The 27104-nt window shown below is 38.1% G+C and overlaps 2 long non-coding RNA genes across 2 annotated transcripts in view; one reads left to right on the forward strand and one right to left on the reverse strand.

Moving 5' to 3' along the window:
* LOC118160894 overlaps positions 1-27104 on the reverse strand; it is a 104776-nt gene that overhangs the window by 65397 nt on the left and 12275 nt on the right. The window contains exon 2 of the long non-coding RNA XR_004747730.1: positions 21147-21152. This is a non-coding gene — a long non-coding RNA (uncharacterized LOC118160894). The remainder of the gene's footprint in view (positions 1-21146; positions 21153-27104) is intronic.
* On the forward strand, positions 979-26740 carry LOC118160893. The gene is made up of 3 exons (XR_004747728.1): positions 979-1020; positions 6571-6576; positions 26379-26740. It is a non-coding gene; the product is annotated as an uncharacterized LOC118160893 (long non-coding RNA).

Here is a 27104-nt window from a genome sequence, read left to right on the forward strand (position 1 = left end):
TTATGCTCAGTGGTACCAAGTCTAATTGGAGGCCTATAGCTAGCAGTGTCCCCCAGGGGTCAGTACTTGGTCCAGTCTTGTTCAATTTAGTCATCAATGACCTGGACAATGGAACAGAGCACACCTTCAGCAAGTTTGCTGATGACACAAAGCTGGGAGGAGTGGCTGTTACCCCAGAGGGCTGTGCTGCCATTCAGAGGGACCTCAACAGGCTGGAGGGTTGGACTGAGAGGAAACTCGTCAAGTTCAAAAAGGGCAAGTTCAGGGTCCTGCACCTAGGGAGGAATAACCCCAAGCACCAGTACAGGCTGGGGGCTGACCTGCTGGAGTGCAGCTCTAGAGAGAGACCTGGGAGCCCTGGTGGAGAGCAGGCTGACCATGAGCCAGCAATGTGTCCTTGTGGCCAAGAAGACCAGCAGTATCCTGGGCTGTGTTCAGAGGAGCGTTGTCAGCAGGACAAGGGAGGTGATCCACCCCCTCTGCTCAGCCCTGGTGAGGCCACATCTGGAGTATTGTGTCCAGTTCTGGACTCCCCAGTTCAAGAGGGAAATGGAGCTACTGGAGCAAGTCCAGAGGATGGCTACAAAGATTATTAGAGGACTGGAGCAGCTATTGTATGAGGACAGGCTGAGATCTGGGCCTACTTAGCCTGGAAAAGAGAAGACTGAGGGGGGACCTCATCAGTGCATATATGCATCTGAGGGGAAGTTGTCAAGAGGATGGAGCCGGTCTCTTTTCAGTTGTGCCCAGCAACAGGACGAGAGGCAATGAGCACAAACTGATGCACAGGAAGTTCCAGCTGAATATGAGAGGGCACTTCTTTACTGTGAGGCTGATGGAGCCCTGGAACAAGTTGCCCAGAGATGTTGTGGAGTCTCTATCTCTGGAGATATTCAAAACCTACCTGGATGCCATCCTGAGCAATGTACTGTAGGTGATCCTGCTTGGCGGGGGGATTGGACTAGATGACCTTCAGAAGTCCCTTCCAATCTCAATCATTCCATGATTCTCTGTGATTCTGTGACATCACCAGGGCATCTGACCTAAACCAACCATGCCATACGGTGTCACACTCACTAATAAAAGCTGGGAAAAGGGAAGGAGCAGAGGGTACTCTTGTTGTGAAGATGTCTGTTCTCCTGAACAACTGCTACATGTGTTACAGCCCTGCTTCCCAGGATGTGGCCAAACATTGCTTGTCGATGGCAAGTAGAGAATATTTTTTCTTCCCTCTATACTTCCCTGCAGCCTTTGTTTGCTTGTTTGTTTTCCCTCTTTCTTTTCTGTTTAATTAAATTATCCTTATCTCAATCCGTGAGTCTTTTTTTCTTCTTTTTTTTTTTTATTCTTTTTCTTTTTTTTTCCTTTCCAGGATACTTTTTCTCCCTTGCTCTTTTTTTAAGGAGGAGGAGTAAGACAGTGGTTGTGGTGTTTAGCTGCCCAGCAGGGTAAAACCACCACACAAATGAGCCTCTTGAATAGGTAAACAAGTCACTTGTAATTCATTTCATTCTTAGATTCAGTCTGCAGTCTGCATGCAGTAATTTCCAGTTGACAAGACTTTTTTTATTGCCATTTCTGTGTATTTCAGCTTTTAATTATTCCATAATAACAGTCTTTGTGAACAGCAGTTTTTAAAGCACCAGATGCAGTGACTTCTGCATTTTCTGATATTAGCATGCAAATCAACATAAAACATAGCCAGATTTTATTTTATCTTATTTTATTTTATTTTATTGGCGTGTTCTATATTGCTTGACATCAGACTACTTACTGCTTGGAAAGATGGAGGGAAAAACACTGTGTTCCATAGCACTATACGTCATAAAAGAGCTATGTGTAATGACTATGGACCACATCATCAGATAATAATTTTCAAAATTCTTATCGTACTTTACACAACATGTCCTCAGTTAAACTCCTCCAAACCTGTTTATTTGAATTGAAAACAGAGGTGAGAACCACTGGATGTATCTACCTTAGTTTTAGGCTTTCATTATTGTCACATAACATATGAGTCTATCCTTTACCAGTTCAAGGCTCACTGAGTTAAATTGCAAGAGGCTTGTTCTCACCCTGAGTTACAGAAGATGACATGAAGATGTGCCCAGCTAAAGCAAATGTAAGCTATGCCATATGTTTTTTTATATAAAGATTATTGTGATAAAATGAATGTGTGTGGGGGGGAATAAACCCCATGTAATTAATGGAAATGAATTGGTGTTTACATGACAAGATTAATCTGGCCACATATAAACAGCTACAGCTGGTCAGATGTATACCACCTCTGTATCTAGACATGCAGAAGAATTCCTGAAATATAGAACTGGTTTGAATTTTAGTCTCACAAGCCTGTTCTGAAAACAGACACAGTGCAATTCTATTTAATTATCTTTTGGCTAATTTTGCCTTGTTTCTCCTGTTAAAGCTTAAAATTTTTAATCACCAACTCTGACTCCTGCTAAATGTTTGTTTGTTTTGGGTTTTGTTTGTTTGTTTGTTTTTAACTCTAAAATATATGTAATCAACTAGCATTTAAAAATGTTTCTGAATTTCCCTAACCAAACCAATACCAAAACTAATGTATACTTTCCTGCTCAAAAATTACCTTTAGTTTGAGCAAAAAAAAATATTTAAGAACATATTTAATGTTCTTAAAAATATTTAAGAACATTACAGAAGGTCTTTAAAGAGACATGTTTGCGATTTGCAATGGCAGGAATGTGAAAAAAATAAGTAAAAGTAACTGGCTATCTTGATCTTTGATTTAATGATGTGAAGAATGCAAGTATTTTAATTTAATAATTTTGCCACTGGACTTTCTTCTAGATCCTAAATTTCTATGCTTTATCAAAAGGAAGACTAATTAATTGTCATCAGTATGTAAAAAATTATTCATAAAGAATAGAAGACAGGCATTTCTGATCTGTCTGTTCAATTTAGTTGTTCTTAAATAACTGTCACAGTATAAAAATACAAGAAGGTACATACCAGTTCAAGCCTAACAGCAGCACATCCCAATGTCTTATCTCTGAAAACTGCCATAAGTGGAGGCTTAGGGAACTCTGACTGCCTTCTATTGCTTTGGCAAATTAAGCAACAAGTTACATATCTCAGTTAATACCTTTGTAATTCTGCACTCAAATTCCTTTAGTAATTCTGTGTAAATATCATCTAGTTAGGGCCATTGTTTTTGCAATTGTCATTTTTCATTTTACTGATTTGCTCAGAAATGTTTTCTTCTGACACTTTCGTTTAAGCCTGTTCCTCCAATGTTTCCAGAGAAAAGACGAGCTCTACTGTGGGAAACTCTCAATGATTCCCTGTGGTTAATGAAACTTTTTCTTCTCAGAGTGCTTCGTCATTAACCTCTCAGTTAGCTATGAGCCCTGCATATTCCCCATCATGTTCCTGTTTCTGTTGTGCTCAAAAAATCTGTATGGTAACTATTGAAGTCTATTACAAGTTGTATTTAAAAATATTCCTGACTGGTTTATTACCATTTTACATTAAACTTACCATTGTTTACACTCTTTTTTACTTTTCTTTTTTACATTTTTAGAGATGTCTTTCCTTGCTTAGAGATGGTTCCTTGCTTAACCTAGCAACTGATTCCAAATTGGTCTTGCAAAGACATCATAAGTCCTTCGCTCTTCTTCTCCTGCCAGTTTAACAGTAATAATATTTTGCAATTAGTCTTAAAAGAACACACAACACACACAAATAAATAAATAAATAAATAAACAACAGACTAACAATGAAGCACTCTGGGCTATCACATGAACCCATGGATTTCTTCTGCTGTCAGGCAACAGAAAATTTATTTCTTCAGTCATTTCCACCTATTGAAGCAAGATTTTACCAGAATTGTTTCACTACATGTTCCTTATCTTTGCTGTCCTTCAGCTGTAGGTGAGAAAGCCATATAACCTTAACCTGTTATGTTACAAAAAAACATGGACTGCTAGTTACATGTTAAAAAAAAAAAAAAAAAAAAAAAGGAAAGAAAGAAAGAAAGGAAAGAAGAAAGAAAAAAAAAAATTTCCTCATAGACAGCCTAAAATCAAACATTCTCAACAGTCATCCATTTCCAGGCATAGTTATAACACTTACAAGATGCTTAGCAAAAGTAGATGACATCCCAGGTCACAGTTTTAGCTCTTTTATATGGATTATTTTACATTCATATTCTAGGGGCTTTTCTTGACTGAACTTCTGTATAAAGGCTTAGAAAGTCTGCTTAAAATCATTAAATCTCCCCATTATCCACATATATAATATATACAAATATAATCTCAATAAAATCTCAATATTCTTTGGGATGGAGTAGAATATTTTACTTTTGGATTTAGCATGTTTTAAACCCAATAAAATAGGTGTTTTCCTGTTGTGTTTGATGAAACACTTTTTTTTTTTTTTTTTTTTTTTCAATTTGCTTTTTAATTTGTGTGTTCCCTTAGTGGAGACAGAATCTGAACTCTAAGCCACAAATTTTACCTCTTGTTATTGTGTGTGTGATTTTTTAGGAAAATATATACAATGGAAAGTTGCACAGCATTTCACACTATTCACCTGTGTGAAAGGAAATGCCTTTGTGGGAAACAAAGTGCTTCTAAAGATAGATAATTAAACATTAAATGAAAGTCATTTAGAAGATACAAAAAGATAAGGAAAAATAGTGTGAAAAGGAGGAAAACAAATACATTGAACTACTGAAGATAACATCTGATATTTCCTATCATGAATGCATTTATTCAGTCTCATTTTTCTTTTAAAAGTAGGGCCTGTTTTGTTTCTGTCAGGATCAAACACACAGCTATCAATTTTAACACACTCTAATTTCATTTGTGCATCTACTGAGGATCACATGGCAGACTTTGTAATTTTTCATCACTCATGATCCTATGCAGGAAACTGTTATTGATGGCTCTTCATCCACCTGTTGAATAAAGGAATTTGCTCTAACTTAAAGTAACAATAAAAAGTTTCTGATCCATTTGATGGCTGAAAATGCTGAACTAATTTGAGCTCAGGAATGCTGTTCTTGCTTTGTTCAAGTCCTGCTTTGTGCTCTTTGAAGCCCATCTCCCTCCTCTAACTGGAAAGGGTAACCAACCCTTTCAACATTTGCTAAGCCTCTGTCTTGCTCATCACTAGGAACAGTGGTGCAGAACTCCTCATTAGGGCAGGAAGCATTCAATGCATCATGCTGAACTTTCATTTGCACTGATCTTAGCTTTAAAAAAAGTGGGAAAAAAAATCAATTGTTATTTGCCTATAGTTCATCTTTGCATCACAACAGGAGAACTTCTTCCACTGGAATGATAACTTCAAAAATGATGTTCCCACTTTGTTGGATCCTCCCATTTCCTACTGTTTTCCTAGAGGATAAATTTGGCTAGTGATTAGCACACTTGCCTAAAGATCAAGAAACCTGAGCTCTACTCATAATTCTTCTGTGTATTCACTTTGTAACCCAATCTGTTCCTCTGCCTATAAAAATTGTGATAATGGTACCCACTTCTGTAAAGTACATTAAAGCTTCAGATAAAAGATGCTGTAAAAGCTAAGTGCTATTATTAAAGCTTTCTCAGTAATCTGGGTATTAGCCAGAGGAACAGAAGGCTAGACACAATACTTTGCCATCAGAAAAACTACACTAAAATGGAGGTTATAGTAAATGACAAAACATTTCAATTCTCACACAAACTTTTAACAAATTCCATCACCACTTTGACATTCATGTCATAGTGTTTTTTATAGTCACTGCCAGAATCTGTCTGTCTTCAGAGAGTTTTCCTATTTCAGAAAATAAAACTCTACTGCACTACTCCAGGGACTGCAGAAACTTGCCTGGTCACCAGCACCTAAATTTTAGAGCAGAATATCCTAGTGGAGCATGTCAAGGAACATAAATTAAAGCTCTCTTGTTGGTATGGAAGGCTACAGAGCTGGGAACCTTACACAGGCTCCACACCATCTAAACCATGACTAGTTAAATCTCTTATCAGCCTGAATAGAATGTTTGCCTAAATGTGCTGTGTTCAGGATAAATTGAACCTATTTCTCCCATTGCACTCTGGGAGCTCAGACCTTTCTGCAGTTGATCCTACATCCAAAGTCTTGCCTGATAAAAACTGACAACATCTAGTTCAAAACTGCATGCAACAGCTACGGCCATTTTTTTCTTTGAAAACTTAGAGGAGAAGAATGAATAGCTCTTTCACATAATAGGACCCACCCCAAAAGTGGATGATTTGTAACAAGCAAAAAGAAGTGGTTGTTCACATGGTGCATGGTTAAGTTGTGGAGCTACTTACCATCCAACATTATGGTGGAAAAAGTTTTTTATAAATTAAAAGGGAAGTTGGATGGTTCAATGTAAAACAATCCTCTTAAAAGTGCAGATATCACTACTGGATCAGGAAGTCCCTGCACTGAAAATTACTGGAGGCTGAGACAATGTTTAAAGGACATATGCCTCCTTTACTCCTACACTCTGTCATTAGTTATCCACTGCTAGTTACTGTTGAAGACAGGATGCTGGGCTACACATATCTTTGGTTTTAGATACAGGTCTGTTTGTAGGTTGTGTGATTAAAAAAAAAAAAAAAAAAAAAAAAAAAAAAAAGCTCCTGGAACAGACATTAAGTTTTTATTTGTGTAGTCAGGAAAACTAACCAGTAACCTTAAATCAGCCTTTTTCTAGCTGCTTACCTTAGCTACATTATTTTTACATTCTTGGCCTAGCTTCTGCCAAACTGGCAAGCATTTTTGATTACAGCCCTCTCACAGTAAAGGAGCCCTTCCTAGTAACAAGAAGACCTAAAAATCTATTCTTTTTCTTCCTGAAGAGTATTTAAACTATTCAGAGAAATTCACCAGAAAGAAGTGTTCTTTATTTCTTTATTATAATTTCAGTGCTTATGAAATATTTAGTTTCCATTTTACCTATGAAAGCCTTTCTTGCTGTGTGTTTTAGACCATTAACTGATTTACAACCAAACAATTCAACCTATTCATACAATAGACAGATAATAAATCTTCACACCTTCTCTGTATGGAGTTAGGATATGCAGAGAGAGAAATGTGAATAAGAAACCTGAGAAATCTGCACTTAAGCTGCAGTAACATCTCATTTTTTCTGCCTCAGCTTATATTAATGTGAAAAAATTTCAAGAACCTAACAACTGTTAAAATAGGCATGACTTCATCTAGTCTAAAAGTCCTTTATAGCCACATGAAATAGTATTTTGAATTTTACAAAAGCTTTATATTGCCAAAATAATGATAATTAATAACAATAACATTTATTAATAATGAAAATATTAATAAGTAATAATAAATAAGTAATATTAAATAAGTACAGGACATCATCCCTCCTCTTCTCATCTACCATATTTCCCTTGGAATGTTCCCATTTTCAGTACACTAAATGGAAAACATTTAAAAAAAACACACAAAAAAACAAACAAACAAACAAACAAAAAACACTATTCTTTTTTTTTTTTTTCTCTTCCTTATTCATTGCATGACACCATATCTTATTTCCTGGAGCAAATTCAAACTTTATTCTAAATGCAGGATTAGTCTTTTTTTTTTTTTTTTTTTTTTTTTTTTTTTTTTTCCAGAGCCTTCATAAAGGATCACTGCACTGATCACTGAACTGCATTGTGTATTACGCAAACTGCAATTATTTTTTTCTTCAAAGCTCTTACACACAAACACACAGAGAGTGAGGTAAGGTAGTACTTACATACAGTAAAAAAGAACAGGCTGGAGGATTCATCTATCCTGGATGTTTTAGGCAGTCAAGTCTCCTTCTGCCAAAACAGCTTTATTTCATTCATGTTGTGACCAGTCAGAACAGTAGCTTATTAGGAGCAGTTAGGAGCTGCTCATCTTCTGTTCTCCTGGGTGAATTTTGGTAACCTGCAAGCCCTCCAAGCAACCACCTGATTAAGGCATGGCAGGCTCTTGCATCTAGCTCTTACTGCTATCTCAGGGTACTGAACAGGCTGACAAAGATTTCACTTTGCTTGTTGAGTTGCTCAGTCTGTTCAGCAGCTTCTTCTGCCTGCTGCTGTACCGTGAAGGCAGGAGCTCAAGCAAGGGTAAAGGTATGCTGGCTTTGCAGTTGACTGGTAGGATTGGGCTCTTGCTGAGCCCTCTGGGAGAGGCCAGTCCCAGGGCCTGACTCCTGAGTTGCCTCTGGCACATATTTCCTGTGCTAAATTAGAATGGAAAGAAAAAAATACTTGCTATCAGGTTTGCTCTTCAGCAGAGCCTTTTTCATACATGTAGCTTGTAGTCACCTTTCATTGATTTGTAGAAACACAGCATACCCCAGAGCCCCTTTCAGCAACTGGCATCTGGAGAAATGTGTGTACTTGCATGAGTAGGTGGGAGGTCTAGAGAGATGGTATGTGCTCTGACACTAATTCTACGTATGATCTGCTTTTCATTATATAAAATGTCAGAATCAGTCCAAAATGAGTATTACCTACACTGAAAAGTATTCTTCACTTGTCTAGAGGAACAACAACAAAATAAACAAACATCTCTGTGGTCCATGCCTCTTATTTAGTTGATCAGCTCTTCCTGAGATAAATTTGTCCTGGTAGACAAGCTGAATGCCATTGACGGAAATGGCAGCTGGCCTCAGATCCAGGAATAGCCTTCTGGACATTTGTGTTTGGGAACTACTTCTGCAACACACTTCATGTACTTCCACATCCTTTCTGTCTTTTAATGTATTGTGGTTCCCTCCTCCTCTCACTTTACATATACCCATGTATATACATCCTCAGCCATATTGGTCCAAATCCGGATTGCAGCACATGAGTTCTTTTATGCCCCTGAGTTAAACACAGGTATACTACAGGAGGGCTTGGAGCTATAAACTGATTCTTCTCTTCCTGTTTAGTTCCCTGAGTCACTGAGTCAAAGAAAAGTCCAGTTCAGAAGGGAATTCTGGAGATTACCTCATCCTACATTCTACTGAAAGAAGGGCTTTAGCTCAAGTTATTCAGGGCCCTGTCAAGCCATTTCTTTAATGTTTCCAGAAAAGAGATTTCACTAGTCCTCTGGATAACGTGCTCAAACGTTTAATTGTTCTCAGGCTGGAGAACTTTTTCACTATACCTAAACAAAGTTTCCTAGGACGCAATTTGTGCCTATTTCTTCTTGTCCTGTACAGAGCTTCCTTTGTGTAGAGAGTACCTCCATCTTCTCTACAGCCATGTTGTACTGGAAGACTCAGGCCTTGAGTTAAAGCACTCTCTTCCATGAGTTACTTTTTGCTGTCCATGTTATTGTTTCTAGGGTTTCATAATACATAAGGGTTGTTGGATACAAACCAAACATCTATGCATCTTAATTCATTTGAAAAGAACAGTAGCTGTTATGGTAAATGAGTGACAGGCTAGACAAAGCATACGTAGACTGGCGAAGTAGTGGATTTGGCATATTCTTGCAGGGCTTGGCCAGCCCTTGTTATACTGAAGAAAGCCAGCTCACACAGGGTGAAAAAGAAGCTTTCTAAATCATTTAAAGCCACATATATATGTGTTGATTGACAGTACAATACTTTTCAAGAAAATGCATCTGGTTTTCCAATAATTTGGAGAAGTATCTGAGTGCATTTGGATATCTAAATTCAATACCATGTCAAGCAAGAGGAATCAAAAACCAAGGTGTCTGTGACCTTTTTATTCTGCATTTATTCTGAATAAGGCTTGCATTTTATCTCAATAGTTTTGATTAACATAAGTGTCCTGAAATTACCAATAATTTTAACATGATATGAGATTGTACTTAACCTATCTGGACCGAATTGTGATTAAATCTGTAGAAATATGTAGTAAATGATGATCACTGCTGGGAACATCTCATAATCCAGAAGAGGAATGGACAGTATTCCTGACAGCAGATACAGATTACATTCTGCTGACTGAAGGAACATAGCAGTGTGTGAAGCTGTGGGGTTGATTTGGGATGGGCCACGTACTAGGGAGAATTAAACAGCTGCACAATTGCCAGGAACCCAAACTTTGTCAAATGACTTTCTGCAAGAGAAAAAGATGCTTAAAGCAATGTCAGCCTCCTTAAACATCCATTAATGCCAACAGGCTGAAGCTGAGATATAAATCAATATAACCTTTCCTCATTTTTTTTTATATGGATAACGAGAATATATGACATATTTTTTGTATTCATCACCAATGAAACTAGGACTCCGTATGAGTTGCAAAATATTTAAATATCACTCTGTAGATAGATTTTAGGGCAGCTGTCCCTAAAAGACCAAAGGTAAAGGGTAAGGGTCAAGTGATATTACTTAGGCCCTACCAAGCTAATGGAAAGGTGTATACATAAGGGCAGTCTTTAATCCAAATAGCCATAAAGAGATTCAAAACAGACTGTGACATTATGTTTAGAACTATCTTGTTGCAAAGATGCTCAAGGTCAGAGAAAGAGACACTTGGGTATGGTTTTCCTGGATATTTTCCTGAGCATTTCTAATACTACCAAGAATGGCTTTTTCATATAAAATCAGCTTTCCCTTGCTAATGAAAAGACCTACTGGAGTGAAAAAGGAGAGAACACTCATCCAAAGAAAAAGAAAGAGAGAGAGAGAAAGAAAGAGAAAAAAAGCAAGCAAGAAAAAAAATAACAAAAGAAAGGAAGAAAGAAGGAGAACTACATTCCAGAATGCCAAGCAGCAGTAATAATTAATACCTACCAGCTTAGTCTGTTTTGTATAGACAATGCTTAAAGGCTGAAAAACTTTAGCAATCCACGTGTCATGACTTCAGCCTCACCGACTGCACAGAGAAGCATTTTCAGTCTATATGAAATGCAATGTAAGACAATTCAGTGACAGAAATTAATGAAAACACACTTTAGCTCAAATTTGCAATGAGCTTTCATGGCTCAGGTGACATATGGAAATTTATTATTCTTTCATCATTCCACCACATTGTTGAGACATTTTTCATGGATATTTAAAAGTAAGTATGTTCTACAGATAAGTCATTATTGAGATGAAAGAAGACAAAGACAACAATTTTTAAAGCATTCTTTTTTTTTCTTTTTTGCTTTTTTTTCTGATCTACATTTGACAAAAGATTTGATTTTTTAATTTTTATAGATGGCTGGCAAATTGTGTTAGAGTTTACAGCACAGAGTTCTGAATAAAAACTATTGAGGTAGTAATAATACAATTTGATAATGGAAAATGGGTATAGAAATTACATTGAGGGGATATTTGACATATTTTTAATATCAGAAGTCTATCAAGTAGCATTAATGTAATTCTGCAGCATTTGTCAGACTTCATTTTGACATTGCTTTCTCAGTGATTTTTAGAGTATTTTCTCTATTTCCTACATGCTGTATTTCACAAGAGAGATTATTTTAGACACAGGTAATAAGCTTTGTAATCATCATACTATACCTGTATGATAATTTAGTGGAACTTGGGTTTATACAAGCTCTGACTGTCGATTATGCTTTATTCCTTGTTTACACCAAACAAAGGAACCCTTAAGTGTAACACAAGATGCTGATCCTCCAGCTGACTGTGCCTAAGCTGCCTATGGGACTCATCTGGAATACGATTTTCAAGAATACTGTCAAGCTAAATATGCTACAACAAGGTGAACTGATTTCAGTTTTTATTATGAAAGAGGTAAAAATATGCCTATATACCTAGTTTTTCCAAAGGTTAATGCATGACATTTTTAACTTAATTATACTAAGATTCACTTATACATCAGCATAAAAGGATTTAAGTTAAAGTGAAATGCATGTACACAACTAGACAAAGAAAAATAATTTTATGTGCATGGACTCAGAGGTATTTAGATACAATGTTGTATAGAATAGAGCTTCTTAAAGCAGTGTTTTGCTCTTGGTTAACATGTCATATGGCCCTGCTCATACATTAGATATTTTGGTATTCTGCTGGGAGGAAAACTATACAAACAGCACTCCTTTACTGCTATTTTCAAATTGCATTAAATAATCTACATGAAAAAGTATACAACAAATATTATTTGGTTGCTTCTACATTGAAATATAAGTACTACCCCAAGTAACCATTGCAAGTACTACCTACTTTTAAATTCTATATTTTTTCGGCTGTTTTCATTAATTACAACACTAACATGACATTCCGACATGTTGCACAGTCATAAGTATGTAAATAGTAATTTCTTAGAAGGCTTGCATACTCTTCTAGACCTCTTGATAAAAAATATTTAGCCAATAGAGGGAAGAGGAAGTCTTCCTTTATGTAGCTCTCAGAAGTGTTAGGTGCCACTGATAAAATTGAAATTCATTGATAAACACTACCTTGGACATTTTTCTCTAATGAACACGTACCATTGTAAAAAAAAAAAAAAAAAAAGTTGAAACATTATTTTGTAGTGTTGAATGACAATATTGGCTTCCCATTCTAATTAAGTGTAAACTTATAATTAAATCATATAAAGTGGATTAGAGATAATATCTAAAAAGTAATCACTAGCAAGTACCTACTGCCTACTTATCATTAATGATTGAAAATTTTAGTTATTTTATCTTTCATTCACCCGAGATATAATGGTATCCTAAGAAAAGGCTACTGTAAATTTTTACTCCTTTTAACATTGACAAAGGGTTATGGAAAGAGAGAAGATCAATGTCTGGCACTCTTGCTTCATTTTTTCTTTATTGGAGCCAAAGAGTAGGTTAGGGTAAAATATTCAATTTACTCAAATGGAAGTGTAAGAGAGGTCAGGCAAGGCTATAAAAATCAAAAATGAACATAAATAATTATATTCCTTAGCAGAGACTTAGCAGAACTGTGATTTCATCCTATTATCTGTACAATACATGTTTCTGTCAAAACCCTCACCTGGGTAGCCATAATTTAGAGCAGAATGTTAACTTTGAGAAAGTTCCTGTGTAAAAGTTTTGCTATTTCAGAAAGTACCAAGTTCCTTCCAAACATGTCAATCCCTGCTGTTCTCCCAGTGACACATGAATATAAGCAGGTTGTTAGAAAATAATGCCCTATTGCTATAATCACTAATGCAACTACATATTTTAAGATAAATAGTATGATTCACAAACAGCTCATTGAAGTCAAGCAGACATTTTGTCGCCCTGGCTTTCCATCAGATAGAAATACAGGCTCATCTTGTCTCATCGTTTCAACACTGAGGCTATGAAGAAAGAATCAGCTGTCTGGGGACACTGTTCTCCCTCACAATTTATGCTGTGAATGTCCTTTAATGCTAAACAGGACTCCTAGCCATTTCTAAAGCTGTAAATTGTATCTGTACTGGGAACTCCATTTCGCATTATTTGCTAACACCTGCCTAAGTTGCACTGGAGAGCTTATTGAATTGTACTTCAAGTAGCTATTCTGACCAAGAAAAGAGTGTAAAACTTCAGTAAGGACTATGGTTGAGAAACTGTCAATGATACAGTCATGGATTATTAGATGTTTGTCTTTTAACTACTGGTGTATTTCCATGGAACATTGAAACTTTGACTCAAGGAGACTTTGCAGAGAAAAGGGTAAACTTGCCATAGGAAAGACATGGATAAAAAAAGTGGGAACCAGATTTGAATGGGTATTCATAAAATATGGTGACGAACATGGAATAAAACAATAAGAGTATCATGCGAGAGGGAAGAGAGCAGGATGAGCTCTCCAGTCTGACTTGCTGAGAGTCCTCAAACTCACAAAAAGTAAGACCAGAATAGACAGGGAATACATCTCAGAAAGTCTAATATTTGGTAGTGAAATAATAATTTTTGAGGACTGAAAAGCATATGACCATTATAAGCATTTTATTATTATTATTATTATTTGTCATTGTCATTAGAGAGGTTAAGCCAGAGGATCAGATAACCCACAGGCTTCTCTGGAGCATAATGGGGAAGTGACTGTGGCAGGCTGAAGTTTCAGACACAGAACAAACATCTGGATGGCATCACATCTACATGCTCAAAGTACTCACTACACAGACTGAAAACCAGGAACTCACCTTATAGCATAGAACAAGACTGCATGGACCGACTTACATTAGCAGCATGTTGTGTCTAATAGCTGGTTTCCTTGCAAGAGAGAGGTGGATCAAGCATGGCAGTCCTTGCCAAGTGGGAACAAAACAATGCAAAACTCTGTAGAGCCTGAGGCTGTGTAATGGTTACCAGACCATTGTTCAGACACAAGCTGATGTCCAGAGAAATTACATTGAAAGAACCCAAGTTTCCTTTGCAAAATTTTAATTATTTAATTATTATTTAATTATTTATCTCAGTACTTCTCCTCTCCTTTTGACATTTTTGCAGGAAATGTGAAAAACTAAAGGCTTTTTTATGGATGGAATATATATTTTTTCCTTTTATGACAAGCAATACTTTTCTTTCTTTTCATATTTAAAAGTCAATGATGCATTGCAATTTAAAAAATCTGGCAAAACTTTTTAAGGGTAGGTTGTTGCTTCACTCAAGTATTACAGATCTATGTTCAGTCAATCTGTATGAATACAATATGCCAATCATAAATATTATATAGCTGGAATTATCTGGGAGAAGGAGAACAACATTCATGAACTTGCAGTGTGACTCCCACCAACATACAGCTTGAAATACAACATTACAGTTTGAAAGCCAAAATTAAGCATGGACTTAAGTCCCATTTAAAGCAATAGTATTTTAGCACATCTTTAGAGTTAGGCATATAATTAAATACTCTCGTAAAAAAGCCTGTGTTCTGAGGCTGCTCAGTGCCTTGCATGATCAGACTTTAACTATAACCACACTAAATATACAGGCATTGATACTCTTGGTTGAAAAGAGGATAATGATCCATAATGTGCTTTCAAAGTATAGACAGTGAACATCTGGAGGTGGTAAAATGAAATCAGGTAGCTGACTATGATGAATCTTTTGATTTATGATGATCACATCTGCCAGAGAGACTGCAAACCTAGGTACTATATATAGGTAAAATGAGAATGTGTTAATCCCCATGCTAGCTGCATACCATCTATCTGTGCATCATTTTTCACTTTTATTACTCCTTGGGTTAACTTTCAGATTTAAGGAGTTCTACATTTACTTTGACAAACTCAAATAAATAAATAAATAAATAAATAAACACATCACGTTCAGCAATGTTTTATCACTAATATATTAGTTGCATTATATTTATTGTTCTAATGTATCCTTCACAGGGCTTTAAATTTTATCATACTCTCTGCGTAGCAAGCAGTAAAGTGATTTCCATTGCAAACTTGTAACAGTAATGGATAGCAGCCTTCCGGGGATAGACTTCTGAGAAATTTACTTCACCTCATGTTGTTCAGCCACCCAGTGAATGAATTTGTTTCCATGACAGATAAGGATTGCACAGATCACTTTTAAAATGGTCATGGGACACCACAAATCGGTATCAGGAAAAAAAAAAGGAAAATGCAGAATCATAATATTTCTTCTGTTTTCTTTAATCCTTCCAGTTCTTGCTGTAGAAGTGTCAAACATGTCATGTTTCATGGGCAGTCATTAAGAAACCTGAGAAATATGGTTTAGATAACCTTTTAGCTCTTCTAAGTCCAGACAGCTTTTTATTTATTATTTTGTAAGTGGTGAGCTGAGCCTTTTTTTCTAGCCAATATGCAATGAAACCAAAAAAGCTGGATTTCTGCAAAATATATTTCAGTATTAGCATTGTTAATAGAGAAAAAGTTACAACTCAAAGCCTGATTAGTGCATGCCTCTACTGCAAAGATTTACAAAACAGGCTTATTTTGACATTCTGTGAGCACCTATTGTCTTGAATGGTCTATTCAGAATGCATGAGATGAAGCATACATGAACTCTTGGGTTCATGTTTACACTATAAAGGCATCAATACGAACAGAAAAAAATGCAAACATCTTTAGGCATGGGGAGGCTGTCAATTGGTTAGCCTACCTTAAGAGATTTTTACACAGATGTGGCTCTCATAACACTGTATGTGGGCTTTTTCTGCCTTTATGAGTTGGCGGTTGTACTTCAAAGCCCCTTTTGGCAGCCACATATTAATGGCTTTGTGATGCTGTGTTAAACCATTGATCCTGCAAAGTGTGCAAGCTCTGTGACAATAAAAGAGGCATCATGTCGCTTCTTTCACACTTTTTCTTTTCAAAAGCATAGAAAAAAAAAAAAAAACTGTAAGAAAATATTTTCAGCATTTCATTGAAGCACTTTTGAAAAATAATGAAAATAAAACACAACAACTTGAAAGTTGTCTCAGTGAACATTTGGAAGGTGAAAGTCATCCCCTAAATTCTGTATTATTGTTGACATCAAAATATTTGTTAACATCTACATGCCAAAATCACGTGCATTAATTTAAACTGGGGTTTATAATTGTAATAGCAATCCTCAGCTTCAGAAGAAATAAGGTGTGGGATCACATAAAGAAGCAGCTTGTTAATAATGCTTGTTGGCAAGAGGGAAAGCAAAGCTCTTCTTTGTCAGATATGAAGTGATGAAGCAGGTATTGCTGGTCTTTGTTATTCACCCAATGAACAGGCCAGCAGGGGGGACCCTGCTGGCCAAACATGCATTTTAACACTGGCCCTGAATACCCCAGCAGCAAGAAAAATCTCATTTTGATTCCTGTCAGAAAATCCTAAGACTCAAGAACAGCAGTAGGATGTAGGGATGCTTTAACAACACCTAGCCTGACCCATTTTCTCTGACCCAAGGGAATTACCCCATGGACTCCAGTGAGTGTGCATGTGCACGTGTGTGCAAATGAAAATTTTAACTGCTTTCCTTTAGCTGTTCAAGTGCTAAAGGCCTCTTCAGGTATTGCTGTGAATGATTAGCCTTAACTGTTCTACAGCATTTCTAGTAGCACAGAAAAGCACTGTGCTTAAGCAAAAGTCTGGAGACTCTGCTCTGGTGTTTATAAATGTATCTGCCAGTTCAGTGACAGCACTGAAACTGGAGTTGCTTTTGTTACATGGGAAAGATGTAAAGCCAAATCCAAAAATCTCTAATGATTGTTGTATTTTGTTTGGTTTTGTCATTGCTTTTTTGTTTGTTTGTTTGTTTTCCCCATAAAGCTTGCTCTACAGCATTTCTTCATGTGATCTATTTTTAGTTCCAAAATAACAAGATTATATTAGTCAATATTTTAGGCAGGACTGCATCATGCTCACCCTAGCTAATGAACTCCTTGCAAATTTGAAAGTGTGGAGGACTTAACCTCACAGATCTTTGAGAAAAGAATTATTCTTAGACATTGGAAATGGAATCTGTCGAAGTTCACTAGCAGTCTCTGCCAGAACAAAACCAAAGAGCATTAATTCTCAGGTTGTGCTCTAGCTTTGTACCAAGACAACCACATTTGCTTTCAAAGTAGTTAATCCTTTCTATTTTCTAGTAATATTCAATTACGCCCTTTTAAGATAAATTTATTAGTTTGAACATACTTCTTTTTTTATTTATTTTTTATTTTTTTTTAGGGGGTCCTTTTAGTAGTTCCCTGTTGTGTGTTCTGTTGGTACTTTTGCAACATTATGGAAACATTCCTTGAACTTCCACATATGCAAAATAGAATCACAGAATCACAGAATCACAGAATTTCTAGGTTGGAAGAGACCTCAAGATCATCAAGTCCAACCTCTGACCTAACACTAACAGTCCCCACTAAACCATATCCCTAAGCTCTACATCTAAACGTCTTGTAAAGACCTCCAGGGATGGTGACTCCACCACTTCCCTGGGCAGCCCGTTCCAATGTCTAACAACCCTTTCGGTAAAGAAGTTCTTCCTAAGATCCAACCTAAAACTCCCCTGGTGCAACTTAAGCCCATTCCCCCTCGTCCTGTCACCAGGCACGTGGGAGAACAGACCAACCCCCACCTCGCTACAGCCTCCCTTGAGGCAGCTGTAGAGAGCGATAAGGTCACCCCTGAGCCTCCTTTTCTCCAGGCTGAACAAGCCCAGCTCCCTCAGCCGCTCCTGGTAAGACTTGTTCTCCAGACCCCTCACCAGCTTCGTAGCCCTTCTCTGGACTCGCTCAAGCACCTCCATGTCCTTCTTGTAGCGAGGGGCCCAAAATTGAACACAGTACTCGAGGTGCGGCCTCACCAGAGCCGAGTACAGGGGGACGATCACGGGGACGATCACCTCCCTGGCCCTGCTGGCCACACTGTTTCTTATACAGGCCAGGATGCTGTTGGCCTTCTTGGCCACCTGAGCACACTGCTGGCTCATATTCAGCCGACTATCAACCATCACTCCCAGGTCCTTCTCCGCCTGGCAGCTCTCCAACCACTCATCTCCCAGCCTGTACCTCTGCTTGGGGTTATTGCGCCCCAGGTGCAGGACCCGGCACTTGGCCTTGTTGAACTTCATGCAGTTGACCTCAGCCCATCGGTCCAGCCTATCCAGATCCTCCTGCAGAGCCTTCCTACCCTCGAGAAGATCGACACACGTACCTAACTTGGTGTCATCTGCAAACTTACTGAGGGTGCACTCAATGCCCTCATCCAGATCATCAATGAAGATATTGAAGAGGACCGGCCCCAGCACCGAGCCCTGGGGAATGCCACTAGTGACCGGCCTCCAACTGGATTTGACTCCATTTACCACAACTCTCTGGGCCCGGCTATCCAGCCAGTTTCTAACCCAACGAAGCGTGCGCCAGTCCAAGCCAAGAGCAGCCAGTTTCTTGAGGAGAATGCTGTGGGAAACGGTGTCAAAAGCCTTGCTGAAGTCAAGGTAGACCACATCCACAGCCTTTCCCTCATCCACCCAGCGCGTCACTTTGTCATAGAAGGAGATCAGGTTCGTCAAGCAGGACCTGCCCTTCATAAACCCATGCTGACTGGGCCTGATCGCCTGCTTGCCCTGCAAGTGCTGCGTGATGACTCTCAAGATAATCTGCTCCATGAGCTTCCCTGGCACTGAGGTCAAACTGACAGGCCTGTAGTTTCCCGGGTCAGTCCTCCGGCCCTTCTTGTAGATGGGCGTCACATTTGCTAGCCGCCTGTCAACTGGGACCTCCCCCGATAGCCAGGACTGTTGATAAATGATGGTAAGCGGCTTGGCCAGCTCCTCTGCCAGTTCTCTCAGTACCCTTGGGAGGATCCCATCCGGCCCCATCAACTTGTGCACATCCAAGTGCCGTACCAGGTCACCAACCATTTCTTCATGGATAGTGAGGGCCACATCTCTCTCCCCATCCCCTTCCACCAGTTCAGGGTACTGGGTATCCAGAGAACAACCGGTATTGCCACTAAAGACTGAGGCAAAGAAGGCATTAAGCACCTCCACCTTTTCCTCATCTCTTGTAACTAAGTTTTCCCCCGCATCCAGTAAAGGATGGAGATTCTCCTTAGTCCTCCTTTTCGTGTTGATGTATTTATAAAAACATTTTTTGTTATCTTTAACGGCAGTAGCCAGATTGAGCTCCAGATGAGCTTTGGCTTTTCTAATTTTGTCCCTGCACAGCCTTCGCGATATCCTTATAGTCCTCCCTAGTGGCCTGCCCACTTTTCCAAAGAGTATAAACCTTCTTTTTTCTTCTAAGCTCAAGCCACAATTCTCTGTTCAGCCAGGCTGGTCTTCTTCCCCGCCAGCTCGTCTTTGGGCACGTGGGGACAGACCGTTCCTGCGCCATTAAGATTTCCCTCTTGAAGAGCGCCCAGCCTTCCTGGACTCCTCTGCCCTTCAGAACCGCCTCCCAAGGGACTCTACCAACCAGTGTCCTCAGCAGCACAAAGTCAGCCCTCCGAAAGTCCAATACAGTGGTTTTACTGGTCCCCTTCCTGGCCTTGCCAAGAATAGAGAACTCCACCATTTCATGGTCACTCTCCCCAAGACAGCTCCTGACAATCACATCCTCCACCAGTCCTTCTCTGTTTGTGAAGAGAAGGTCTAGCGGGGCGCCACCCCTGGTAGGCTCACTAACCAGCTGTGTCATCTTCCACGCTCTCCAGAAACCTCCTAGACTGCTTTCTCTGGGCTGTGTTGTGCTTCCAGGATATGTCAGGGAAGTTGAAGTCCCCCATGAGAACCAGCGCTGACGATTTCGCAACTTCTGTCAGCTGCCTGTAGAACTCCTCATCCGTCTCCTCATCCTGGTTCGGCGGTCTGTAACAGACCCCCACCAGGACGCTAGCCTTGTTGGCCCCGCCGATCCTAACCCAAAGGGACTCGACTTTGTCATGCCCAGCCTTGAGTTCTACAACATCAAAAGACTCTCTAATATAGAGAGCCACTCCACCACCCCTTCTGTGCTGCCTGTCCCTTCTGAAGAGTTTATAGCCAGTCATTGCAGCACTCCAGTCATGAGAGTGGTCCCACCACGTCTCCGTGATGGCAACCAAGTCGTAGCCTGCCTGCTGCATGATGGCTTCCAGCTCCTCCTGTTTGTTACCCATGCTGCGTGCATTGCTGTAGATGCACTTCAGCTGGGCCATTGCCTTATCCCCCGGCCTTGCTATTGTTCCCCCTGGCACAGCTCCAACAATCCTTGCTTCAGCCCCATCCCCCTTCTTACCTAGTTTAAAGCCCTCTCAATGAGCCCTGCCAGCTCCTTGCCCAGGATCCATTTTCCCCTAAAAGATAGGGACCCGTCTGCGGCCATCAGGCCGGGTGTCGAGTAAAGTGCCCCATGGTCGAAAAACCCAAGATTTCTGTCTTGGCACCAGCCCGAGTCACCTGTTTAACAGGTGGGCTTTTCGTGTCCTCTCTGTACCCCTCCCTGCCACCGTAGGGATGGACGTAAATACCACCTGCACTCCCGCTCCATCCACTAACCGTCCCAGTCCCCTAAAGTCTCGTTTAATAGCCCTCAGGCTTCTCTCTTCAATGTTGTCACTACCTGCCTGGACTATCAAAAGAGGATAATAGTCAGAGGGGCGAACCAGGTTGTGAAGCTTCCTGGCAACGTCCCTGACCCTGGCCCCAGGGAGGCAGCAGACTTCCCTACGGGTAGGGTCAGGCCGACAAATAGGGCCCTCTGTTCCCCTAAGGATAGAGTCTCCCACAACAATCACCCTTCTGTCTTTCTTGGTGGAGGCAGTCCTGAGGCGTGGAGTCGACCTCCTCGCCCTAGTCATCCTCCTGGGTACACTTGCTACCTTTTCCTCACCCACCGGTCTCTCAATCTCCAGGGCCTCAAACCTGCTGCGTAAGGGCACCTGGGAAGGTGGGGGCACCTGGGAAGGTGGGGTCCTACAATATGGAAATAGAAAATAACATTTGCTAGTTGCAAAGACAACTAAGAAGTTGCAAAGACAACTAAGGAGAATGTGTTTGTAATGGTGAAGGCAATGCAATGCATCACTGTGTCAGTGTTTCACCCTGCATCAGCAGGCCTGCAGCAACTGCCTTTGCATTTTGGTGGAGCCCTTTGCTGAAATTAAGTCAAATGAATTTAGCTCGGTAAACTAGTGTGGTTCTTACTCTTTGCAATGGTTAAAAGCATGTGCAGTTAATTCACAGATCAAAGTTGCTCATTAGGACTCATCAATTCAGGCTGTTATTTGAGCCCTAAATCAAAGTGTAACTCTAATGCGTTTTTTTTTTTTTTTTTTTTTTTTTTTCGTTTGCAGATCTGGTATTGTCTCAGCCCTCTCCAGATATGCAAGGAATTGTCTGCAATTCAGTCCATTTATCTTCCAACACTGGCTCTTCTGCTGCAGTTTTTCATCTCTGTGATCCATTAAAAGTCTATTATGCGATATTTATCTATTCTAATATTCTCCATTCTCCAATTTTCTGAAAACTGCCAGAGTATTCCTTGTTCTCTAATAAATCCAAGTGGCATGCTTTAGATGGGAGATCTGCAAAATGAATGCAGCATTGCTCTGTTGTTCACTGACAGAGCTGATCATTGAGCACTGTTCTACACCTTACCTGTTTCTCTGTTAGAAACATAGAATACTTGTGGTTGTTAGGTTTGGGACTCCCAGTTTCTTAGATCTCCCCTTGCCCAATGGTACTGCCAGGAAGTTGTTTTTGTTTTCTCCAGATTCTCAATGACACTTGGATCAGTCAGATCTGCGATCAGTTTTGATAAATCCTGCTATAAGATACTGATATCAGACTGGTATATCAGTTTCAGCAAACAGTTTTGCTATTTTAAATCTCATGTTTTCAAAGTTTTTGTGGAGACCAAAACAAATAGTTTCATGATTTATATGTCGCAGACACATTTTCATGCCATTTTTTCCTCACTGTGCAGTTGTGGTTTCTCAGATGAATTTAACTTGTACTCCTTCTTTGCTTGCACTGGTATTCTTCACCCTGCATAATCCATATTAAATTTAGCAGCCATTGTGCTCTGAATTTCTGTTCTAATACAGTTATCAACAATTTTAAGCTCCTTAGGCTTTTTTTTTTTTTTTTTTTTTTTAAATATATGCAGGACTGTAGGATATGATATTAGAAGTTCTCAGACCTCAGCTCCTTGTCTTACATGCCTTTTTTCAGTGAAATGTGCAAACCATATCAGATTTAGAGATCCATCACAAATGCTGACATAAGGAGATGCTTCTGTTTCCTGTTCCATCACAAACACTCCCATAAAATGCATTCTAAACTATATTTTCAGTATATATTCAAAGTATATATTTCTGGCTGTTTTGAATGGAAATGAAATTATTTGATTCATGAGTCTGTGAATAATGTGACATTCCTAGTTTTTGTGAATAATGTGACATTCCTAGTTTTTGTGCTGCTTAACTTTTTACTCTGAAATATTAAGCCCCTCGCCTTATTCTGTATATCTTCAAACAAATAAATATTTTTTCAAGAAGTTTAAAATTTACTGTCTGACATTTTTTTTCTATAATTTATTATGTTAGTGCTTAAGTTTCATAACTGCAGCCAATTTTCCAATCCAATCCTTAATTAAATCAATGTTTCATAACTCATATCTCACAAATAGAAAAAAAAAAAAAAAGTTATAGTATATGCAAACAAAAGAAATAAAAAGAACACTCAAGCTGAATTTAGGATTCCTGATTCATTGGTTTACCTAAATGATCACTTTAGTTACAACATTCCACAAAGACTCGCCTTGATATCATTGATAATCCTGTGTAAGAAATGAATAAAAACTCAGAATCCTATCTCAACAGGGACCTGATCCCTCACAGTTTTATGCCTTCTGTAAGATCATGAGCATTATTAACTTTTCCAAGTATTTTGCTTGACTAGAACCTTAGCATATAGAAACATCAGCATTATTAGAACAATTTCAGTTTCTATTGATCTAAATCCAGTTATAAATTAAGACAGACTGCAAATAAAGGATGCTGCAAAGAAACAACTGGAAGGTTCTCATGATATTTAACAAAAAATTCACAAAACAATATAAAGTTAGAGTTTGAAGGACCAAAGACTTTGAGATAGATAAGTACATAGCTTAAGTAATGTTGAAAATGAATATATATATATATAGTAATTAGGGAACTAGAGATGTCTGTGAAAAGAGTGCTTAGAAGACCCATATATCAGACCAGTTTTAAATTTGAGAGCTAAACTTTGCTAAATTAATTCATTTACACATTGTAATAAAGGTCAGTTATCACCAAGGCAATCAGGTTTGAGAGTGCTTTAACAAGACAAGAATGAACAGAAGGAGACTTTTCTTGGAAATGATCACTCTTTGTTCCATCATTATTCATGATGGATTTCATTTCAAAAAAAAAAAAAAAATCTAGTCTAGCTTTTAATAATGTAATGCATCAACAGTCATTTACAAATTTAGCATACATATAAAATATCTGAAAAAGGGTATTTACACACACTGGGAATTTTTTTTATTTTATTTTTTTATTTTTTTTAAATCTTTATGGATTTGGTGCTATCTCATGGAAGACCGTGAAAACTCAGGAACAAAGGAAAAATGAAATAGGAAAAAAAAAAAAAAAAAGATAAATGGAATCAAATAATTATGGAAACACTATATTTTTCCACCACTGCAGCAAATTTTCCTCATCTGAAAAGCACAGTAGTAGAAGATCCTATAAACTGATAAATGGGACACTCAATAATGAACAGATAACCTGAAAGCAGAGAATTACAAAAAGTCTTTTTTTAGCAATTCTGAGTTATGCAAAGTTTTATACAACCTTTTCACAATGGTGAGGACAGAGTATCAGAAAAGAAACTCAGAAATAATTTCCTTAAGGTGCTAATATTTGCTAATAATAACTGTAGAGAATGTGCAGAAGTTTCAGATTCTTTGGGAAGACTTCTGGAATTTATTTTACCAAAATACATGTAAATATGATATCCCAAAGGGTTAAAAAAAATATGAAAATATACATCTGTGGAGTGCCTACAAGTCATGGTCTTGATAAGCAATTGAGGCTTATTATGAATTACAGTGTTGGAATGGGAAGTAATTTCACTCTCACCAATAAAGCTGCCATTCCCTGATACTAATTTGGAGTTAGTTCATGAAATACTTTGGTCTGATGGTCCTTGTGTTTGAAGTCTATTCACAGAACAAACACAAAATGGGAAATTGCAGTCCATAGTGTAAAATTTCTCCCAATACGTCTTAGCTAAGATTTACATGAACTACCTCCAAGGGTTATAGGATGATTTCTCTACATACCCTTTCAATCAGTCTGATAGTCTGCAGTGAATACCAAGAAGACTAAAAAGCATGGTTTTGTTTTCATAATTAGGTAAGTTAATTAATATTTAACTACTTTCAGTACTATATATATGCACATATGTTCAATACAAATATATATGTATATTTGTATATATAAATATATTTCACGTGTACATACATATTTATATGTATATGTGTGTGTACAAATTTGTGCATATGTATACAAAATATTCATATGCATATATATGTATATTTGGGGGACAAACACATATGTAGATACAAATGTGTATGAAATGACAAGCAGAATAAGATAACAAGAATTACATCAACCTAGAGATTTTTTATCCTCAGTGGCTATCAGGGACACTTGATAAAAACAGTCTATTTGAGACCTCTATCAAAAACATTTTTACTAGCTAAAGCACAAGAAAAATGTATTTGTGCAAAACATCTTTGATTAGAAGTTTTTTTGGGAAATGCTGGACCTGCAAAAGACTTCAGTTACCTATCACATTATTTATCCCTGTTGGTAGGCAAAGAGTCATTAACTGGGAACAAACTAAAAGCCCAGGAGGAGAACCACTCTAGGCTACATCAGCTTGCTATTGAGTTACATCCACAGTGCAGGCAAACTAATAACTTTTGTATTTCATTGCTGAATATGATGACAAGTAGTTACTGTACCTTAAATTGGTTCCCATGATATCCTCATGAGATGCAGCATCTCATTTTTAGGAGGGCCTTGAGGACAGCAGATGAACATATGAACATAGCCTGAATACAGAAATATGTGTTCATAAAAGGTATTCTCTGTCAGTATCCATGAGGACCATAACACCCGTTGCCTCAAATAATTACGAAATCTCCAATGAATTGGGAAAAGTTTGATGCCAGTTGTGATTACTATTTTAAGTGTCTGAAGTTTGATGTGTTGCTTGTTTTGACTCCTTATTGCTGAATAAAATCCAATTTAAAACTGAATTACTTGACTTCTGACTCAGTTTTCATTAAGCAATGGTATTAATTATATGAATGATAAAAATGGGAACGAATTAAGCCTATTTATCAACCAATTATGCAATAATGTAAATATTCAGTTATATTTACTTAACAGGATGAATAAATAGGTCAAAAATATATAGGCCAAACACACAGTGGAATTAACCTGTATTTCTTTTTACCCAGATCTAAAACACAGTTTGTCTTGAGAAGAAGGATTTTGCTCTGTTCCATTATTCATTTGGCTGTCTGAATATGAATAAAATTGGATTTCCTTATGGAATTGCTGATTTGTTCAGAGATAAATTCAAGTATTTGGTTAAAATTAAACCTGGAGCATAAACATTATTTTTCATTTCAGAATACTGTACTTCCCACTTTTTTATTCCTGTAATTTATTCAGAAATACTGGATTGTATTGCTGTATATGTACAGTAATCTGAATGTATATTCACCTCCTAAAAAAGAATGGATTAAACTTTACAGTGATTTAGATTATTGTTGAGTCTGACGCCTTTCCCCATACTCAAAAAACAGTTTTAAAATGAGCAAGGCTCCTTATCATGCTGTTGATGAATGCCCATGTATCTACTTTACTGCAACCCACCTCAAAGGACGGATCAATTACCATATTTGTTGTCTGGCACCTACACTTCCACTTACCAAACCTGGCTTTCCCCTCGAGCACAAAACAAGTTTATTTTTTCTGCCACAAATTGTGGGATATATAATCATATAGAAAATGTAGGTTTAATTAGCAATATATATGGATAAATTGTGGGAAATGTAGAAAAAGCAGGCTTAAATAGAAATGTGGTTAAGACTCGTGAGACTACAGGAAGGGAGCTCTGATGACAAGAGAAATGTGGAGGATAAGAGTCACCATGGAGCCTAAGGCATACATAAACAACAAGAGGAGATAAGAGCAAGGACTGCTACAAGGCCCAAGAAAGAGGAAAGTAATGAAGTGTTGACCAAAACCTGGCACGGGAACAGGAGGTTGCAATAAGGTACCTACCAGTCTGAGAAATACAAGGATCAAAGGACTGTAAAGGGGGGCTGAAGAGGTTTGTGGAAGGAAACCCTCTGGAAGTAAAGTGTATAAAAAAGTGTATAGCCGGGTTGCAGTACTCTTGCTTGATCACAATAAGAGCCCATGCACTCAGTTGCTGCAATAAATAGCAAATAGCTTAAATGCAAAGTATCAGACTTCTTATTACTCAAACGTTGATGCATTGATAACAAACTCCTAAAGTTTTTTTCAAAAATGAGCAGGTAACTGCTTCAACTGTTAAAAATTATCCTTTAGGATAATTTTGGGGAAAACTAAAGTGACGACAAAATTGGTTTACTTTTTTTTTTTTTTTCTTATGAAGTAATTTTTATTCCTGTAGAATAAAATAAATATTACCGTAGAAGAAACCACTGCTAACTGTTGTGGTTTTACTCAAGTGGGCAGTCAAAC

Source organism: Oxyura jamaicensis, chromosome 1 (assembly GCF_011077185.1).
Source record: "Oxyura jamaicensis isolate SHBP4307 breed ruddy duck chromosome 1, BPBGC_Ojam_1.0, whole genome shotgun sequence".
Classification (NCBI taxonomy): domain Eukaryota; kingdom Metazoa; phylum Chordata; class Aves; order Anseriformes; family Anatidae; genus Oxyura; species Oxyura jamaicensis.